The sequence below is a fragment of the Pteropus vampyrus genome, unplaced genomic scaffold (assembly GCF_000151845.1).
Source record: "Pteropus vampyrus isolate Shadow unplaced genomic scaffold, Pvam_2.0 Scaffold58, whole genome shotgun sequence".
Taxonomy (NCBI): domain Eukaryota; kingdom Metazoa; phylum Chordata; class Mammalia; order Chiroptera; family Pteropodidae; genus Pteropus; species Pteropus vampyrus.
Genome location: NW_011888839.1, coordinates 3,986,211 through 4,008,422, shown reverse-complemented (window position 1 = coordinate 4,008,422; position 22,212 = coordinate 3,986,211). Strand labels below are relative to the sequence as shown.

Genomic DNA, 22,212 nt, shown 5'->3' with positions numbered 1-22,212 from the left:
ATTTTTCTTTAGGCACCATAGTCTTCATTGATTTTATAATTTGTGGGGCTCATGGTTTGTTCATACTTAAATTGCACTTTTAAAAAGTCTAAGGTTTGCATCTTGAGATACTGCAGTATTTAGATATGATAAAGATGAGAAATAAACAGTCAAAGGAATTATGTAGAAATTTCCAGTAAGATAGGAGTAAAATCAGAGAGCAAAACAGATGCATAATTTTGTATCTAAAGAGGAATTTTCAGAAATCCAACGTACTGGATTGCCTGGGTGAGATTTATTTTGTTTCTATATATTTTATTCTACAGAAAGTAAAAGAAAGAAAAAAAGGAATAAATATTTTTTTAATGATTTTTAAAAATATATTTGATGGAAAATCATGCCTCCTCAAAAATGTAATGTCAAAATGATACTTCTTTCAGTGTATATTTCAATGTGCTTTTGATTATTTAAAATTAGTTGTCGATAATTTTAAAATTTTCTTTCTGTTATGATTTCCAGTTTCATTCCATTGTGGTTAAAAAGATACTTGATTTTAGTCTTAAATTTGGTAAGACATATTTGGTACCTAATATGTGATTTATCCTGAATAATGATCTGTGTATGTTTGAGAAAAATCTGCATTCTGCTGCTACTTGGTAGAATTTCTTATATATGATTATTGGCTCCATTTGAAAATTAAAAACAAAAAACAAAAAACATACTTTTGAACAACCAATGAGTCAAAGAATTCAAAAGAAAAATTAGAAAATATTTTCGTTCAAAAACATGTGAAAACACAACATACCAAAACTTGTGCAAGACCAGAAAAGTGGTACTAAGAGGGAAGTTTGCAATAAGCACTTAAATTAACAAGAAGAAAGATTACACTTAAAAAGCCTAACTTTAGGGGTGGCTCCATAGTGTAGTGGTTAGCATGTCTGCTTTACACGCAGAAGGTCCTGGGTTTGTGCCCCAGGTTGAGCCACAGACCAGACCCCACGTGCGGCAGCGCCCCGCCCCCCCGCAGTGCGCCAGGTGTTGCAGGCCCTGGGTGCATATCCCGAGTGAGTGGGGAGAGAAACCCTACCTTCTGAGGTCCAGTTTTTAAAAAAGGGGAAACAGCAACATACATAGGTCAGGAGTCGGCGGTGGGGGGGAGGGATTAAAGAGGGGGAAAAAAAAGCCTAACTTTATACCTCAAATATATAGAAAAAAAGGTAGGGGGGAGATAATCCAAGTCTAAAGTTAGCAGAAGAAAGGAAATAGTAAATATTAGAGCAGAAAAAAATAGAAAAATTTTTAAGAATCAATAAAACGAGTTGTTTTTATTTTTAAAAAAGCAACAAAATTGACAAATTTTTAGCTAGATGGACTAAGAAACAATAAAGAAGACTCATGATTAAAATCAGGAATGAAAGTGGTGGCATTACAACTGTTGCCATTGAGTTAAAAATCATAAGAACAACTATGAAGAATTGTATGCCCACAAATTAAATAACCTAGAACAAATAGATAAATTACTGGAAACATACAACTTACAAAGACTGAAAAGATATAAACTTTTTCCATTTAATATCTTTTTATTTAGTATTCAGATTTTCAGTTATTAAGTGTGAAGTAAGTATGCTGAATGCCAAGTGTATACATTAAGTGTATAGATATTCATAGAAAATGGAAAGTTGGAGCTAAAATGTATAAGTGGTAAAATATAAAGTCAGAACAGGCCTATAACTAGTATGGAGATTAAATCAATAACAAAAATCTTCTAACAAACAAAATCCAGGAACAGATCGTTCACTGGAAAATTCTACCCAACATTTAAAGAAGAATTAATGTCAATCCTTCTCAATTTTTTCCATAGAACTGAAGGGGAGAGAACATTTCCAAATTTATTTTATTAGCAGCATTACCTTGATACTAAGCCAGACAAAGACATACAAGAAAAAAAACCTATAGGCCAATATCTCCAATAAACATAGATGCAGAAACCTTCAACCAAAGACTAGTTAATTAAATTTAACAACACATTAAAAAAAGAAAAAAGAAAAAAAAGAAAAAAACTACAACATGATCAAATGGGATTTGTCTCTGGGATTCAAGGATAGTTCAACCTTTACCAATCAATAAGATATACCACATTAACAAAATAAAGTATAAAACCATATGATCAACTCAACAAATTCAGGAAAAGCATATGACAAAATGCAAAATATTTTTTATAATAAAAACTCTCAATAAATTAGAAATAGAAGAAAGTTACCTTAACAAAATAGAGGCCACATATGAAAAGCTCATGGCTAACATCATGCTAATGGGGAAAATTTTAAAAAGCTTATTCACTACTAACACAAGAAAAAAGACAACAATGCCCACAAATGTATGCCATTTCTATTCAACAGACTACTGAAAGTTCAAGCCAGAGCAGTTCGGCAAGAAAAAGAATTAAAAGGTATTCCAACGTGAAAGGAATAAAATTGTCCCTGTTTGAAAATTACATGATCGTTTCTATAAAAACCCTTCACAAAAACACTGTTACAACTAATTAACTAACTTAAAAATGTAAGATACAAAATCAAAATACAAAAATGTTTCTTTCTATACACTAATAATAAACTATCTGAAAAGTAAAATAAGAAAATAATCTTGTTTACAATAACATCAAAAATAATAAAATATTATTATTACGATAAAAATTTAAAGGAAGGGAAAGACTTGTACACTGAAACTAAAAAACATTGATGAAAGAAATTAAAGACAGACAAAAGACATCTTGTTTTCACTAATTGGAACTCTTAATATTTTTAATATTAATATTTATGACCCAGAAATCTTATTTAGGGATGTAAATCCAAAAGAACGGAAATTGAAATCATGAAGAGCTATCTGCAGTCCTGTGTTCATTACAGCATTATTCATAATAGTCAGGTTATGAAAACAACTTAAATGTCCATCAGCAGGTCAATGGGTAAAGAAAATATGGTATATACAGACAATGGAATTTTATTCAGCCTTAAAAAGAAGAAAATTCAATCATACACAATAAAATGAATGAATTTTATGGACATCATGCTAACTGAAATAAGCCAATCGCAGAGGAACAAAATATTGCATAATTCTATTTATATGTGGTATCTAAAAGAGTCAAATTCCTATAAACAGAAAGTAGAATGGTGATTTCCAGGAGTTGGGGGCAGTTGCTAATCAATGCTTATAGAGTTTTAGTTATGAAAGATGAGTAAGTTCTGGAGACCTGCTGTACGAATGACATAGTGCCTGTGGTTAACAATGCCGTATTGTGTACTTAAAAATTTAAGAGAGTAAATCTCATATAAAATGTTCTTACCACAATAAAAAAGTGTTGTTTTTCAAAAATGGTATAACTTCTGTTCTGATTAAATCATTTAAAATAAACAAACCAAATATTTAAAAAATACATTAAAAATTTAATATATTTTTAAAAACATATTTTAAAAAAGGAAGGTGAGAAATAAAGAAAAATAAAAACAGAAGTATTGATATATTAATATTTGGTAAAAGCTAGAATAAAATTAATAACTAATACAAAAATAAATTTAAAAACAGAAACCACATAATATAAACAACTATGGAACACTTAAGGGTAATGCTATCTTGAAAATAATTATTGCTTAAAGGTACTATTTCATAGTGATTTTTTATTAGTCAAATGACCTATTAACTCTGATAAACAAAACACATTCTCAGATTTATTCTCACAGTTCTTTTAATATAAATAGTTGAACTGGAGTGTTTAAATATATTTTGGGCAGTGAAAGTAAGAAATTAGAATATACTTGACATTTTTGTAAAAAATAGCATATGATTGAACTTGAATTAAAAATGCAACATTTAAAAATATAACTTAAAAACAAACATGAATATTGATTCATCTCTATCCAAGCATTGCTGATCACGGAGTAAGATCTCCATTTAATAGATATACAAAGATGAATGAATGAGAATAACGAGAAAATGAATTTATTCCTGAGGATATCTAATGAATATGAAAGATACTTTTTACTGTTAGCAGCTATTAAAGCTTATTAAAATTTCCTCATAGACATTTCTACACTTTCACTAATTTATGTATGTTGCCCAAAGGTCCCTTACATTCTAGTAATAAAGTGTTTTTCAAGAGCTTCACCCAGTCGCATACTTAGGAGAAGAAATCTATCATGGCTTATGCAAAGCATCAAAAAACTATCTAGTATCCATATCTATATACATTTTACAAGTTTTAATATCTGCTGAATAAAATTATATTTTATCATATATAAAAATATTACTAGTTCCATAAAATGTTAACTAGTATATCATGGCTGTAAATAGAAGTCCTATGCAAATCAATTCTTTTAGAATACAGAATGCTCAACATCCATACATAATAATACTAAAATGAAAGCCTGAAAATAAATTAAGCCAAACATTATCGCAGTTTCACTCAGAGAAAAAGTTCAGTCCATGCATATAAGTCAAGATGGTTCACATACGATTGATATGAGTGCTAAGCACAGTAAGCACTTATTCTTTTGGTAATCTTTGAAATGAATGGCAATATTTTAAGATATGGCACCAGACAGTCTTAGAGGCTGTGTAGTTCAAGCTTGCTTTTTCTTTTTTTTCAGAAGAAAACTCAGATGCTTGTGAAATAAAACCCTTTTAATGCTATACAGCTAGTCTGAGTAAAGGTCACATGCATTAATAGTATGTTATTTTTGTATAGCAATTTCTTGTTTACAAAAAACCTTTATATTATTAAATTTGAGATTTACACCAAATTTGTTCAATGACCAGGGATAATCATTTTAAAGAAATTTGTTATAGTGGAAGATTCTATGCCTTAGAGAGATCAAATAACTTGGAATAAGTTGCCTCACACATTTGCAAAACTTCCAGGACTGGAACTCGGAACTTCTAGCACAAAGTTCTATTCTTTAAGAAGCAAAAAGCATATTGAGTTGACTTCACTAACAAGTATAGGTTCTTATCCAAAAAAAAATTATGAGAGAGATAAGGAATGTATCAGTCCTGTCACAGGAGTTATTAGAGATGGTTTCTTCCTCAGATTGACACAAATAATTCTATAAATTACTACAATAATTAAAGAGCAGCAATTATTTTAAATAACTAGTTCCCTATTCATTTCCTTTTCCACTACACAGATTGTTTTTCTGTGGTCTAGTGCCTCCGAATCAGTGGCCTTTTTTTTCATACCTGATTTTTACCTAGAAGAGTAATGAGTAGGATTTGAGAATTGAGCATACTTTAAAAAAACAAAAACAAAAAACAGCTTTTTGGAGACATCTTTTAAGTTTATAATGGAAGAATAGATCTCATATATATAGAAACTTTAAACAATTATTTTAAGACTGAAGCTTCATCTCATGGATGCCATCAATGAAGTTTGCTAATGCACAAGTAGTTTTTATGGGACTAAGAACTTCATGGTTTAAAAAAATCATTAAATCATTAATTCTCTTTGTCTAAATCCTGATTAGAAAGAAGGTAAAGCCTCTGAGTGCTGTGGCAAGCCCTGAAGTAGCTTCAGGAGTTCTAATCTAATCAGAGAAGTTTCCAGCTCTTCTTTTTACAGAACACCACTTTTTCTATAAAAGAAAATTCCCCAAATGACTAATTGTTCAAATGAAGGAGAGACAATGATAAGGCAATAAGAAACATCTAAAATGTTAGAAATAGCATGTCTAAGCACTGAATATTTAATACATGAAGACATTAAAGTATTTTACGAATATGAAATATCATCAAAATAATTAAGATGTAAATAAAGCACATGTAAATAAATGATATGCATATATATGCATATACTAATATTTTAATGTGTAATTGTAATATGAGATTTTTTAAATGTTAGAAATATTATTTTTCCAACAAGAAAAAGGTCTTAAAATAGTCCAAATAGCAAGTCAAAATATTTTATTTATATGAGACAATATTATGATAGAATATTATATCATCATTAAAATTATGTCTATAAGAATACCATAATTATGCAGAGAATTTTAATTATAAATATAGGTATTTATATATTTCTTCTATTTACTTCACGGATTTTATTTCAAAAACATAAATTTACTTTCCTTAAAAAAATTATATCAGAGACTATGCTTTAAAGTTATCTTTTATAAACCCTACCAGAAGAAATAAATATGCAAGGAAATTTTGGGTAATGTTTTATTTAGAATATTTTATTTAAACATATCTAAAAATATATAAGATATGCCTACAACTGATGAAATCATTTTCTCAGCATATTTGTTTTAATATTCAACATCTTTTTAAAAATTTAGGTTTCTAATAGGTAAATATGTTAGTTATCATAGATACTGTAAAGAAAAAGGATAGCATACTAACTATGTAGTCAAATGTATACAAATTAATTGATAAATAGTAAAGTAAATGTTTAAAAATGATCTGAGTATAAAATATTATTGTTTGATTCTTTTATAATGGTTCAAAATACATAAAAGAGTAATTTTGCCTGTGCAAATAGAAAGTATTATTAGCATGCTAACTTTTTTATTCTGTGCAAGAGACTAATTTCCTTATACATTTTTCTTTTCAGACAATCTTTGATTTTACGAAATTGCATTGCACAGAACTGTTTATTCTCAAGAATTGTAAGAGAGCCTGAAGAAGAAAAAATACACTTTTTCTAAAATTAGATTTGCTTCTACATGCAAGTTGGTATTTTTTAGAAATGCTCATTTGTAGTAACCTCATATGTTCATTTTATATGTCTTGTATTTAAGATCGATATGCTCTGAATTACAAATATCTGTCAATTGGAAAGACTAAGAAATCTATCTTAGGCTTGTTCGTCATTGTAAAATTTGGTTTGTTACAGGTTGTCCTAAAACAATTCTCTCATCTGAGTCTGCATTTTTTTTTAATTGGATAAAAATTTTTTCAGGTTTATTAAGGTACATAAAATAGAAATTGCATATGATAAGATACATAATATCATGTTTTAATATATATATATAGTGAAATGATTACCAAAATTAAGCTTATTAACTTATCAATTACCTTACTATAATTTTGTGTGTATGTGTGTGGTGAGAACAGTTATGATTACCTCTCAGCAAATTTCAAGTATGCAACAGTATTATTAACTCTTATAACTATACTATACATTAGATTTCCAGAACTTATTCATCCTGCATAACTGAACCTTTTTACTTTTTAACTTCTCTTCATTTCTCCTACACACCACTCCCCTCCCTGCCCCAGTCACTAGTATTTCTTATTCTCCTACTTAGAATACAAATAGTAATTCTCAAGAAAATAACATTTATAGAAAATAAAGCCTCTGTCAAGGACTGAATGTTTCTTCCAAATTCATATACTGAAACTCTAATTCCCAATGGGATGGCATTAGGAAGTGAGGTCCTTGGGGGATAATTAGGAGGTGAGGTCTTTGAGAGACAATTAAGTTTAGATGAAGTCATAAAAGTGGGGCCAACTTAATTAGATTAGTTGAGATGATAAGATGAGGAAGAGACCAGGGCTAGTTGTCTCTCTGCCATGAGAGGATACAGCAAGAAGTTGCCATGTATAAACCAGGAAGTGGGCCCTTGCCTAAAACCAATTCTGCAGGCACCTTAATTTTAATCTTTCCAGTCTCCTGAACTGTGAAAAATGAATCTTTAATGTTTATGCTACCCAGCCTGTGGTATTTTGTTATAGCGGCCCATGATGACAACTTCCGTAAAACATTAAATTCATTTGATAGTATGCTACAGGTACACTTAAAAAATTATAGATTATGTATTTCAGATTATATTGACCTCAATTAACACATATCATATTTCCTTAAAAGTATATGATCTTTATATAATTTTGAGAAGTTTTTCTTATGTGGTTAAAAAGTGTTCATATAATAGAGTCAGATTTTGTATATAATATTCATTATTTAATTTAGTTTTCTCTGAGACATTTTCATTGAAAAAAATCACTTTTTTGGAGTGAATGCATGTGTAACAACACATTTTGTCTACAAACTGTCATGAAAACAGACTCAGCTTTTCACTGTCTACAATCTAACAAATCCAAATGAGAAAGTTTTATTTAAACTGTTTCTCAAAGTCTGTATGACATGAAAGATGATTTAGAAACACATTTTTCTCATATTATACATGGTATAATTTGATGGAAGTAAATTTTACAAAGCAGAAATTTGAAAATAAATTATTTAGTTTCTATCTGAATAAAATCTGTATTAAGAATTCCAATTATATTGCCAAACCAACAACAAGTATCTTATTTCATTGATAATGTTGCATTTAAATGAGGGTTGTTCGATGGGGATAAAGCTTCAGTTATGCTAGAAGCATAAGTTCTAGAAATCTGCTGTACAACACAGTGCCTATAGTTAACAATAGTATCGTGATATTAAAAATTTGTTAAAATAGCAGATCTCACGTGGAGTTTTACCACAATAAATAAGTGAATATAAAATAGAATAATGTTGGGAAAGTTTGTAAAGGGCACTAGATTGTTTGAAAAAATTAGAAGTCAAATAACTCTTAAGAAAGGGCTGTTATTGGTGATTGTTGTTTTCTCATTTAACTTCTTCCTGGCTAAAATCAGAACCTCTGTGCCTCCAAAGAGCAGCCTTTAGATAGAAGGGCAGTATGGCAACACGTCATTTCTGAAGCATTTCTCTTTTCCATTTACCTGGCAGAGTTACAACTTGGAATAACCATTTTGAATTCTTACATTGAAATACTAATAAAATAATAATCAAAATAAATAATTCAGCTTTGCTAAATGTTTAACTTTTTAATTTTGAAAAATACAGAGATAAACAAATTCTATTGTATATTGTAAAGAATGTAGGGGAAGGGGAGGTAGGTAAGGGTAAAGGGTTTCACATATATGGTGACAGAAGGAGATTTGACTTTGGGTGGTGAACACACAGTTCACTATACAGATGATGTATTGCTGAGTTGTACACGGAAGCCTATATAATTTTATTCACCAATTTCACTCCAGTAAGTTTAATAATAATTTTAAAATGTATGGTTTTAAGCATTTTTTTTCTGAGCTCTTCTCAAAGGTCATATCCTCTTCTCAATATGTAGTGCTTGTTTCAAGTCATTTATTTCTGGATCAGGAATTTAACTTAAATATATATATAGTTGCTCAATACATTGACCTTTTTAATATGTAAAAACCTTTAAATATCCTAAATAGCAATGAATATCCTAAATAGCAATGAATAAAAGTTTACTTTTGAGGGGAGGAACATGCATTTTATCTTTCATGATAATAACGCAAACACCATGAATATAACTGGGTATAAATACATGTGTGATAAAAGTAAATGCAAATATACTACTCTTCTTATATTCTAACACAGAAGAAACAATAATTGTTCAACTAAGTTCAATCATATGATTTTGTATCTCTCAAATGTGAAACTTAACTAATAAAATTAGTTTCCATTTGGTGAGATAAAAAACATTTTTTACTTGTACACTGTAACCCATGACAGCTGAATTATATTATTTCCTGGGAGTGACTAGTCATCTAATTTATCTGTAAGAAACATCAACTTTTTTTGAATAAGAATTGGATGAGTTTCTCCAGAGCTTTTTATAATGTAATATCCTTTACAATGTAAGAATATGATACCGACTCACCTAAATGAAAGGGGTTAGATATATTCAATTTATTTTATTCCACAGGAATTTAGTGAGTACATACTACTACAAACCACAATCCTTGCTTTGAGGGATGAGACTGGAATAAGATGATCTCCAGAGAGTCTATTTAAATCCTCATATACTAGTTATATTAAAGAAAAAATTTATTTTTCAGCATAAACGTATTCTCTTTCTAAATAGGCAATAAATCTCCAGTACACAAGCAAAAAACAAATAGAACCTCAAGCTCCTTATCATCAAATGCTTTCTTAAAATGTCAAAAAGCAAGTCGTAATAATCAAACCATAATGAGGCCTTCAGATATTCATCAGAGTTGATGAGCTCAAGCTAATAAAGGTCATGAGCGATGTTATCATTTCTAGAAATGAAAGGACAAAAAGCCTGCTTAAGTACATTTGTCTGAAAAGATCTTTATTTGCCCAATTATTCGGCACTCTAATTTTTAAATGTTATTCCAAATTTAAATATTTTAATTTTCATTTGTGTAACATAAGGGCACTCTGAGACTTCCGTTAGGCTTTCAAGACAGTATACACTTGAAATAACAAAACCTAGATGAAAACTAAAACTTTATTACTTAGAATACTTCAAAGCAATTTCAAGTAAATTTTCACAGAAAATGACATCAAAAATCACATTTCTCTTGTAGTATTTTGAACTCTTGAAGCTCACTTCAATTTCTGGTAGATTGTTAAAAGACTTTTGTTATAAGGATAGGGTCATTTTTCAATTACATATAAAAAGTTAAAAACAAAATCAAACTTTGAAATATATGTGAACATCTTTAAAGGATTTAGTCTGTAGAGCTTAAATAGTCATACATTTGTTTCTTTCCTATCTCTTGCAAAAATAATTTTATGTCTTAAAAAGAAATTTAAGAATATGTATTTTGTATATTTAAAAAAGGAAAGAAGGAATACTTGATATGGATTATCTTGAATTTTTATAACAAGAAAAAATTTCAAACATAATTTTAAGTAATAGAAATAATAGAAAAATACTGATAAATTTCATTACTTTAGAAATTATAAGCTTTCTTTATCAAGAACAGCAGTAAGATATTGAAAGGGAAGCCATAGAATGGGAAAAGATATATGCAATACATACAAAAAGCAAAAGTGTTGTGTCCAGCTTATATAAAGAGCTCTCAGAAAACACTAAATTTTTCACACTAATAGAATAATGGTCTAAAAACTTGAACTGGTATTTTACATCAAAAAATATTAAAATCCTCAGCAGACATTTAGGAAAGTTCTCAAGCCTCATTATTCATCAGAGAAGTACCAATAAAATCCATAATGATATGCTACCACACACTTCTCATAAATGCAGAGGTAGAAAGACTGACAATACCAGTAACATATATTATTGGCATGGATGTGAAGCACAGACTACTCATGCTCTTCTGGTTTGACTATGAATTGGTACAACTACTTGGGAAGCTGTTTAGCAATAACTTGAAGAAATGCATATTCTAAGCTTGCTAATTTCACAACTGTGTATATATCCAGTAGTTATGACTATATATAAACACTAAAAACATGTACAAAGATTTTTATAGCAACTTTAATCATAGTAGCCCAAAACTAGAGAAAAGTTTATGGCTAGGAATAGTTGTCACTGTTTAATAAACTGTGGTATATTTTAACATTAAACTAATATGTATCAATCAAAATGCTCAGGTTCCTGAAGAACGTGAATGAATATCACAAACATAACACTATGTAAAAGTACACAGACACAAAGAAGATATATTGTATGATTACATTTTATCAAATTAAAAAAAAAGACAATTCAATGTTATAAAAAAGTGAGGTAATACATTAGGAGACTTGGTAGAACTGGCAGAGGACATAAGGAGGGTTTAAGGATTGTTGGAAAAGTTTTACCCTGAGGATGTTGATAAAATAGGAATGTTCACTTTGTGTTAACTCATAAATCATTAAATTCATAGCTTGTGTGTGTGTGTGTGTATGTATATATATGTAGGTGTGTACATATATATTCAATAACATATTTATTAAAATTGACAGATTAATTACTAATTATAAAATATTGAATAATTATTTCTCATAGTTTAATTCAACATTACAGATTTTGTTGAAGGGGACCTATAAGTTAAAATTAATAAAGTCTTTTCAAAAAATTCAAGAAACATGCAAGCAATATTGGCAGAATGTTCATAATAATGGACATTTTTACATATTTTACATCATTAAATTTGGCTCTAGGGTATTCATCCCAGCTGTGCCAGTTATAAAAGATATTTTGGGGAAATATAAATGGAGTATCTTATAATTATCTTCTTGATATAATAGCTTACAGTAGAATTTTATTGCATTTCTCAGCAGAAATTCTTATATTCAGATCAAATAGTTTTTTCATAAAAAATGAAATCCTCATCTTGTTAACTAGCAACACATTGCTGTACTTTCTAAAAAGTTCCTAACATCCAACATACATTAAACTTCTAAATTAATGCAATATTTTGACAAGATTACTCCCAAATTACTTGTGGGATCATCAGAGTTAAACTCCAGTTTGTCACATGAAGCAATATATTTCTTCTCTGGCAAACACGATTTGTTCTAAAATTAGACAGTTCCTGACATAACTTCATCAAGTGAAGATCAAATCATTTTTTTTTTTTTAATATAGACACCTGTCTTGGGTCATCATGTGTTTTGGATTGGAACAAAATGTATTCTACATTTTTTAAAACACTTCATTGTTGTATAATTGACATTCAAAAAGCTGTGCATATTTAATGTATACAACCTAATAAGTTTAGAGCTAAGTATACACCCTTGAAATCATCCCTACAAGCTATTCCATAAATGTATCAATTCCTGCTAAAAGTTTCCTACCGCTATTTTTATTTATTTATTATTATTATTTTGTGTGTATGATAAGACCATTTAATACAAGATCTACTCTCTTAGCAAATTTTTAAATATCCAACACAGTATTGTTAACTATAAGCACCATGCTGTACAGTAGATCTTTAGAACTTATTCATCTCGCATAACTAAAACTTTGTACATGTTGACTAATTCTTCATTTCTCACTGTCCTTAAAAAGCAACATTCTACTCCCTGATTCTATGATTTTGACTATTTGAAATTTCTCATATAAGTGGTTTCATAAAGTATTTGTCCCTTTTTTACATATATCTTTTCTTTGTTTTTTATTTTTCTTTATTTTTATTATTTTTAATAATTACTATTATTTTATTTATTATGGTGACATTGATTAACAAAATCCAATAAGTTTCAAGTGTACAATTCAACAGTAAGTCATATATATATTGCATTGTGTGTTTACTTCCCATAGATTTCTTTCTGTCATCACATATTTAACCCCTTTTTCCACATCTATCTCCAGTATTTGCCCTTCTGTATCTGACTTATTTCACTTAGCATAATATTCTCTAAGTTTATCCATAATGTTGTGAATGACAGGATTTGCTTATCTATAAAGGTGGAATAATGTTCCATTTTATGTATATAGCACATTTTCTTATATAGGATAACAAAATTAGAAGAAAAAAAGTATTTTGGTAGGTCTTTGGAATGGGTGTTTATTTCAGGATATCCTATTGTTTACAAATTATAAAAAAAATGATGTGGCCTCTCTAAGAAGAATTTATTTTCTTCCTTTCTTTTTTCCTTCTTTTTTTCTTTCTTTTTTTCTTTATTTCTTTCTTCCTATTTATTTTATTTTTTATTAAATGTATTGAGGTGACATTGGTTAATAAAATTATATAGGTTTCAAGTGTACAATTCAATAATACATTATATGTATATTGCATTGTGTGTTCACCACTCAAAGATAATTTTTCTTCCGTCACCATATATTTGACTCCCTTTATACTTATCTTCATCCCCTCTCCTCTCCTTCTCTCTGGTAACCACTAAATTGTGGTTGTCTGTGTCTATGAATCCCTGTTTGTTTGCCTTGCTCATTTGTTGCTCTCAGTTTTAGATCTCAAGTATGAGTGAAATCATATGATTCTCAAGTTTTTTCTGTCTGACTTCTTTAGCTTAGCACAATAATCTTAAGATCCATCCACGTTGTTGCAAATAGCAAGCAGTATTTCATCTTTTCTTATGGCTGAGTAATATTCCAGTGTGTGTGTGTGTGTGTGTGTGTGTGTGTGTGCGCGCGCGCGCGTGCGTGAGCTACATCTTTACCCAATCATCTATTGAAGGGCACTTTGGTTGTTTCCATGCCTTGGCCACCGTGAATAATGTTGCAATGAACATCGGGGTACATATATTTTTACAGATAAATTAATTATTTTGGTAAATATCCAGAAAAGGGATTTCTGTCATATGGTAATTCTACTCTTAATTTTTGGAGGAACCTCCATACTCTTTTCTATAGTGGTTATAACAATTTACATTCCTACCAGCAGTGTATGAGGATTCCTTTTTCCCTACAACCTCTCTAATACTTGTTATTACTTGTCCTGTTAATGATAGTCATTCTAACAGGTGTGAGTTAGTAGCTCAATGTAGTTTTGATTTGCATTTTCCTAACAGTTAGTGAAGTTGAGCATCTTTTCGTTTGTCTGTTGGCCATTTGTATGTCTTCTTGGGAGAAGTGTCAATTCAGGCCTTCTGCCTATTTTTAATTGGATTATTTGGTTTCTTTTTTATTTTTGAGTTGTATGTGTTCTTTATATATTTTTGATAGCAGCCCCTATATTTTGGATAGAAGTGTTATTTACAAATATCTTTTCCCATTCAGTAGGTTGCCTCTTTGTCTTGTCAATGGTTTCTTTTGCTGTGCAGAAGCTTTTTAGTTTGATACAGTCTCATTCATTTATTTTTGCTTTTACTTCCCTTGCCTTTGAGGTCAAATTCTTAATTTCTTAATTGGTTCTATAAAATGAATTCTATGCTCTTTCATAAAAAGGAATTTAAATTTATGAAGTGTTTTGATAGAGAATATTTCAAAATATTCATGACATGTGAGCATCCTGATTCTCTTTGCAATGAACCCAGTTCTATTTGAAGTGGCAATGGAATAAATACAAGTGCCCCTCTTTCCTAGTCTTGGTGTTTTTCTGGCCTCTGTAGGGAAAATTCATGCTTGACTTATTTAATTTGTTCTTTTTTACATGATGAGTCTATGGCAAACTATAAAATGAATACATACTATACATTTTATATTATATATTTATAAAATAAAATTTAGAAGCATAATTTTCATTTGTCTATCTTTGGAAATATTCACAAATATTTTTGTACAATTCATGAATATAGTCAAGCAATATGCAGTAATATTGGAACAATAATCAATGCCATCATTAGATATACTATAGAAGATTTCTTTCCCCTTAGAGTCTGGTTACCTGGAAATACAATAAATTCATTGAGCTTTGTAACATAGAAATAAAACCCATGTTTAAGTGCAATTAAAAAAATAACATCTCTGACTTCTAGACAAGATGGCAGAGTAGGTAAATGCTGTACTTGCCTCTTCTTATGACCACATCAAAATTACAACTAAACTATGGAACAACAATCATTGAGAATTACCTGAAGTTTAGCTGAACAGAAGTCCTATAACTAAGGAAAAAGCCATGTCAAGACTAAACATTGTATGTTTGTATGTTAACTGTAATTGAAGAATAAATATATATATTTAAAAATAACATCTTAATTAGAAAGGCTCTAGATTAGTTACAGTCATATAAAAATATTCTATTTTCATAATTCAGGAAATATTTATTGAATGCCTGATATGTTCCACACACATTACTCATGTGCAGACTATACTAGGGATGCTTCAGTTCTGCATTCAGGCTCCCATACTCTAGAGAGAAGGAAAAGAGCTGCTCCTAGCTGTATTCCCCTAATCGTGGTATAATAAAGAAACATGATAGGACCACAATACTAAAGATGTTGACAAAAAGACACTGAAATTAATAATAAACTATTTTATAAATGGTCTTGAAAATATAAAGAGGGATGATGCATACTTTAAAAAAAAAAGATTAAAGCTGATGAAATGAAACAACAATCAGGATTATAATGAGTAAATGCTTTAGAAGGATTTGCAATTGTGGTCAGATATTGAGATGTAAGTAGTTTTCTAAATGACAATGAAAATGAGTGACTGAAGTGAAGGCACACATTAATTAAAATGAAAGGAAATCTGACATCCCAAAGTGGTCAGTATGTAGGCTGTATACAAAGTAATGATATGTGGAATGAATGCAGGAGTTCAGCAAACAGTAAATAATAATGAAACCTGAGACAGATGTCAAAGTTTTCGACATGTGTTTAATTTATATGATGTTTTTCTTTATCCCTGATATTTTGTCTGACTGAAGCCTACGCTTGTTTCTTAGGAAGTGAGCAAAGGAACACTATTCTTTGATTTCTTGCAGACAAAACAGTTTTTTTTTTTTTTTTTTTCAGAATTAAATTTGAGAATCAGTTTGACTTGCTATAAAATTCTTGGCTCACATTATGTTTTGTTTAATATTTTAAATATGGTTAGACATTGTCTTCTGCATACATCATTTCTGACAACTTTAAACTCTTATTTCAATTTGATTATTTTTCTTTGTAAGTTATTTTTTCAGCAAGCCTATATAAATTTTTATCTTAGACAGACCCTGATAATTTTACAAGAGTATGCCTCCGTATTGGCCATTCTGTTCAAATTTTCCAGGAATTTGGTGTACCATTCAATATGCAGTTTCAAGTTTTCTTTTATGTTCAGAAAAATTTATTTTAGTAATTTATCCATTTGTTCTATTGTTTGGGTTTTGTTCTTTGGACATTCCTGTTCCATTTATGTTTAATTTTCTCTGCTTCTCTAGTTTAGTTTATCTGGTTTTTTTTATGTGTGTTTTCATAGATTTCCTCCTATCCAGATTTTTTTTATTATTATTATGGCATTCTTCATGGTTTTAACTAGCCATCATGTTCCTTCTAGTTACGTTTTTATTTTGATTTTTTTCTATTTCTAATTCTTGGCTAACTTCTCTCAATATTTTATTCATATCCTCTCTTTATTTGATTATCTTAATTTCTCTAAATCTGATTTCTTCGATTTGTATATTTCTGGCTCCAGGAGGAGATAGAAACATACCAGTTATGGGTAATTTTTTTTAATTAAGTGTTTTAATAATTTTTCAATTGCTTATGGATTCTTAATTATTTTTTAAATTTCAGATTGTCATGTCAAACTCTTACTGAGGAAATAAAGTCTTGAGGAATTTTCCATGGTTTCTAACTAGAGTTGAGTTATAACAGAGATAGTAATTACAGAAAATAGCTATCATCCTAGATCTCTGGGGACAAAAGGAAGATATTAGAATTACTAAAGATTTGAAGATTGAAAGTGTGTCCCTGCAGATCTGAAACTTAGATCTGTGAGAAGGCTGCCCTTCTTGACTGGTGTCAATTTCTCTGAGTTCAGATAAGAGACCCCATGGGGCTGGGGCACAGACCTCTGAGAAAGGGGCATCAATGCGCTGGTGCTAAAATCTCTGTGAGGGTTCAGTAAACATAGTTTTGTGAGAATTGAAAAATTTTCAAACTAGTATCGACAGCTACTGCTGGACTGAATTTCAACTGTCAGGGTGAAGACATTGCTAGAGTCATGTTGACAAGGACTGGAAATAAAAAATGAGAATCGGAGGTAAACAGGAACGCACATATCTTGTCTCTCTCTCCAGTCTTTTGGAGCCCTGGTAGACAGTACTCTCTATTGGCCAAGGATAATAAGGAGACAAGTGGTTTACGGACTTTCTGTACTAGCACTACAAAGCAGAGTATAAGAGGGTGGATGTGAAGCTGAGAGACCGTAGTTCAATAACTCTCATACTGTTGTTTCATATTTCTTTCTATCATTTTCCTAAATTCATTTCATTTCAACTATTAGACTAAAATAGTCACCTGTTTCATGGGCATGCCTTTCTGGCATGACTTTATTTTCTAAGGTAGTGTTAATTAGCTCACACAGACAATGAGAACTTACTCTTCTATTGTAATTAAGAAGTGTTGAAAAACCTAAACTTATATGTCTTGAGGCCTACCTTCTCGCTTCTCTCCCTAATTTATATTTAAATGTTCTCTTTCCTTGCATCTATTGTCTCTGTCCTGTCCAATCTAAATTCTGTTCTCAGCACTTTCTCAGTCATGTGAGTCTTCCTAGAAAAGGTACTCTCATTTTGTCGCATGGCCCAGTCCACCTCTCACTGGAGTCATCTTTTCCGAACCCTCAAACTGTGAATCTCACTTTCAACTGCAAAGTCCTCCCTGGGTTTGTCTGCTGTTCTCAGATTGAGGAGCCAAGCTTTCCAAGTATAGTCAGTACCTCTCAATATGGGGATAATTATGTGTTTCAATTTCTGGGTGTTTTGGCTCTCAGGGCCTTCGTAAATCCCTCTGCTATCTGTTTATTTACCTGGATGATAATTATGTGCTCTTTTCACCTTGCGTTAATTAATAAATTTGTACAACTACATGTGTATCTATATATACTTCCATTAAAAAAACATTAAAAACAAAACAAACAAACAAACAAAAAAACATTAAAAACGACTGCCAAACTTTGTGTCAGAGCAATGGATAGAATAGTGATCTCTCCAAAAGAAGAAAGGAAGACAACTTGAAAAAAATACAATAGATATCTTATTTGAGGTGATGATAAATTTACAAATTTCAAACGTTCAGTATACAGTATGAAATATGATACATGAATATGAGAAATGTTCAGTATACAGTATGAAATGTGAAATATATATATATTTAGGGTATGTTAGCATTGATGTGATCATTGAAATCAGGAAGTGGGTGACAAGGAAGAGATTGTAGAAGTAAAATATGTAAAGAATATAGTGATTATTCTTTCAAATGGTTCAAAATTTTTAATTAAAAAAAATCTTCTGCCTTTTGTTTCTAAACCATACATTCCAGGAAGTGAAATTATGGTACACAAAAAAAATGCAAAAATAATTTATCTTCTTGCTTAGAATTAATCAAAGGCATATGCGTAATATATATACATATATATTCATGTATACATAAATACATATGAACATGTAACTATGTATGTATATATGTATATATACATATTGCCAATTAAACCTTGAATTAACTTTAGAACTGCTAAAATGAATTGGCATAGTCTACCCCTGCTAACAATGCAAAAATTCTTTGTTTTAGTTTGTTAATATAGCTTTCTGAGATGGGTAATTTTTTTTTAATTAGATGTTTTAATAATTTTTCAATTGCTTATGGATTCTTAATTATTTTTTAAATTTCAGATTGTCATGTCAAACTCTTACTGAGGAAATAAAGTCTTGAGGAATTTTCCATGGTTTCTAACTAGAGTTGAGTTATAACAGAGATAGTAATTATAGAAAATAGCTATCATCCTAGATCTCTGGGGACAAAAGGAAGATATTAGAATTACTAAAGATTTGAAGATTGAAAGTGTGTCCCTGCAGATCTGAAACTTAGATCTGTGAGAAGGCTGCCCTTCTTGACTGGTGTCAATTTCTCTGAGTTCAGATCAGAGACCCCATGGGGCTGGGGCACAGACCTCTGAGAAAGGGGCATCAATGCGCTGGTGCTAAAATCTCTGTGAGGGTTCAGTAAACATAGTTTTGTGAGAATTGAAAAATTTTCAAACTAGTATCGACAGCTACTGCTGGACTGAATTTCAACTGTCAGGGTGAAGACATTGCTAGAGTCATGTTGACAAGGACTGGAAATAAAAAATGAGAATCGGAGGTAAACAGGAACGCACATATCTTGTCTCTCTCTCCAGTCTTTTGGAGCCCTGGTAGACAGTACTCTCTATTGGCCAAGGATAATAAGGAGACAAGTGGTTTACGGACTTTCTGTACTAGCACTACAAAGCAGAGTATAAGAGGGTGGATGTGAAGCTGAGAGACCGTAGTTCAATAACTCTCATACTGTTGTTTCATATTTCTTTCTATCATTTTCCTAAATTCATTTCATTTCAACTATTAGACTAAAATAGTCACCTGTTTCATGGGCATGCCTTTCTGGCATGACTTTATTTTCTAAGGTAGTGTTAATTAGCTCACACAGACAATGAGAACTTACTCTTCTATTGTAATTAAGAAGTGTTGAAAAACCTAAACTTATATGTCTTGAGGCCTACCTTCTCGCTTCTCTCCCTAATTTATATTTAAATGTTCTCTTTCCTTGCATCTATTGTCTCTGTCCTGTCCAATCTAAATTCTGTTCTCAGCACTTTCTCAGTCATGTGAGTCTTCCTAGAAAAGGTACTCTCATTTTGTCGCATGGCCCAGTCCACCTCTCACTGGAGTCATCTTTTCCGAACCCTCAAACTGTGAATCTCACTTTCAACTGCAAAGTCCTCCCTGGGTTTGTCTGCTGTTCTCAGATTGAGGAGCCAAGCTTTCCAAGTATAGTCAGTACCTCTCAATATGGGGATAATTATGTGTTTCAATTTCTGGGTGTTTTGGCTCTCAGGGCCTTCGTAAATCCCTCTGCTATCTGTTTATTTACCTGGATGATAATTATGTGCTCTTTTCACCTTGCGTTAATTAATAAATTTGTACAACTACATGTGTATCTATATATACTTCCATTAAAAAAACATTAAAAACAAAACAAACAAACAAACAAAAAAACATTAAAAACGACTGCCAAACTTTGTGTCAGAGCAATGGATAGAATAGTGATCTCTCCAAAAGAAGAAAGGAAGACAACTTGAAAAAAATACAATAGATATCTTATTTGAGGTGATGATAAATTTACAAATTTCAAACGTTCAGTATACAGTATGAAATATGATACATGAATATGAGAAATGTTCAGTATACAGTATGAAATGTGAAATATATATATATTTAGGGTATGTTAGCATTGATGTGATCATTGAAATCAGGAAGTGGGTGACAAGGAAGAGATTGTAGAAGTAAAATATGTAAAGAATATAGTGATTATTCTTTCAAATGGTTCAAAATTTTTAATTAAAAAAAATCTTCTGCCTTTTGTTTCTAAACCATACATTCCAGGAAGTGAAATTATGGTACACAAAAAAAATGCAAAAATAATTTATCTTCTTGCTTAGAATTAATCAAAGGCATATGCGTAATATATATACATATATATTCATGTATACATAAATACATATGAACATGTAACTATGTATGTATATATGTATATATACATATTGCCAATTAAACCTTGAATTAACTTTAGAACTGCTAAAATGAATTGGCATAGTCCACCCCTGCTAACAATGCAAAAATTCTTTGTTTTAGTTTGTTAATATAGCTTTCTGAGATGGGTAATTTTTTTTTAATTAGATGTTTTAATAATTTTTCAATTGCTTATGGATTATTAATTATTTTTTAAATTTCAGATTGTCATGTCAAACTCTTACTGAGGAAATAAAGTCTTGAGGAATTTTCCATGGTTTGAAAGCTGCTTAGCGGCACATAATTAGCTTTTACTAAGATACCTAATTCTCATCTAATTCAGTTCCTATAACTTCTACCTCTTCAAAAACTGAACATAAAGTCAGTGAATAGCTGACAGACTCTTTATTGATTACAATGTCCCCCTTCCTTTCCAGGAATACTAAATTTTCATAGCACACATATTCTAAATTAGAAAAAAGAGTTCTAGAAGATAAGTTACATTTTTTATGGATATATATTTAACAATTGAAGAGAAAAAAGGTAACAGATGGGAAATTGTACTTTTTGTCTATGAACAGGAATTATTGAATCATAAAACTTGCTACTACGATTAATCTCTTGAAAAGTGTTCTCTAGTTTCAGTTTGCAAAATGCCACCCATTTCTGTGTTACAGTCTGGAAACAGAGCAACATCTAATTTGTATGTAATGTTACAGTTTCACTGAACTGTGAATTTTAATAATATCTGTATTCACACACATACCAAAAACAGAAACAGATCATCAAAAATGTTGACAATAAATATAACACAGATAATTGTGCTATGTATAACTTTCTCTTTCTTTTTTCCTTTTTCTACTTTTTTTTTTTTTTTTTAGGTGAGGCAACCCTTGGTTGACTTCACAGATTGCAAGGATCTTGTCAGCTTACAATCCTTTATTTTTTATTTTTTACACCTATATAGCACCTGGTCTTCCTAGGTGATCTCCCATCCAAATACTAACCAGGCCCGATTCTGCTTAACTTCCAAGATCAGACGAGATAGGGCACGTTCAGGGAAGCATGGCCATAAATGTGTATTACTTTCTGAAATGATAAAACATTTTCTAAGACCTGATTTCTGAAAATAGTGATCCTGTTAGACAAAATAGTACACAAATATCCGTTATTGTTATATAATTATATAATATTGTTTACATTAATCACACTTCAAATTGTCTGTAATTACAGGAAAAAGAAGCTTCTATTTGTGTGAAATATGCAATGGTTTAAAGTTGTTTTTAAGAAGGTTACTAATAAACAGGATGAAACCAAATGATTGAAAATATTTAAAATATCTCTAAGATATTACTACTT

The 22,212-nt window shown here is 30.4% G+C and overlaps 1 pseudogene; it reads right to left on the bottom strand.

Annotated features, from left to right (window-relative positions):
• Positions 1-21,811: 21,811 nt before the first annotated feature.
• LOC111740176 lies at positions 21,812-21,930 on the bottom strand (annotated as a pseudogene).
• Positions 21,931-22,212: the final 282 nt, after the last annotated feature.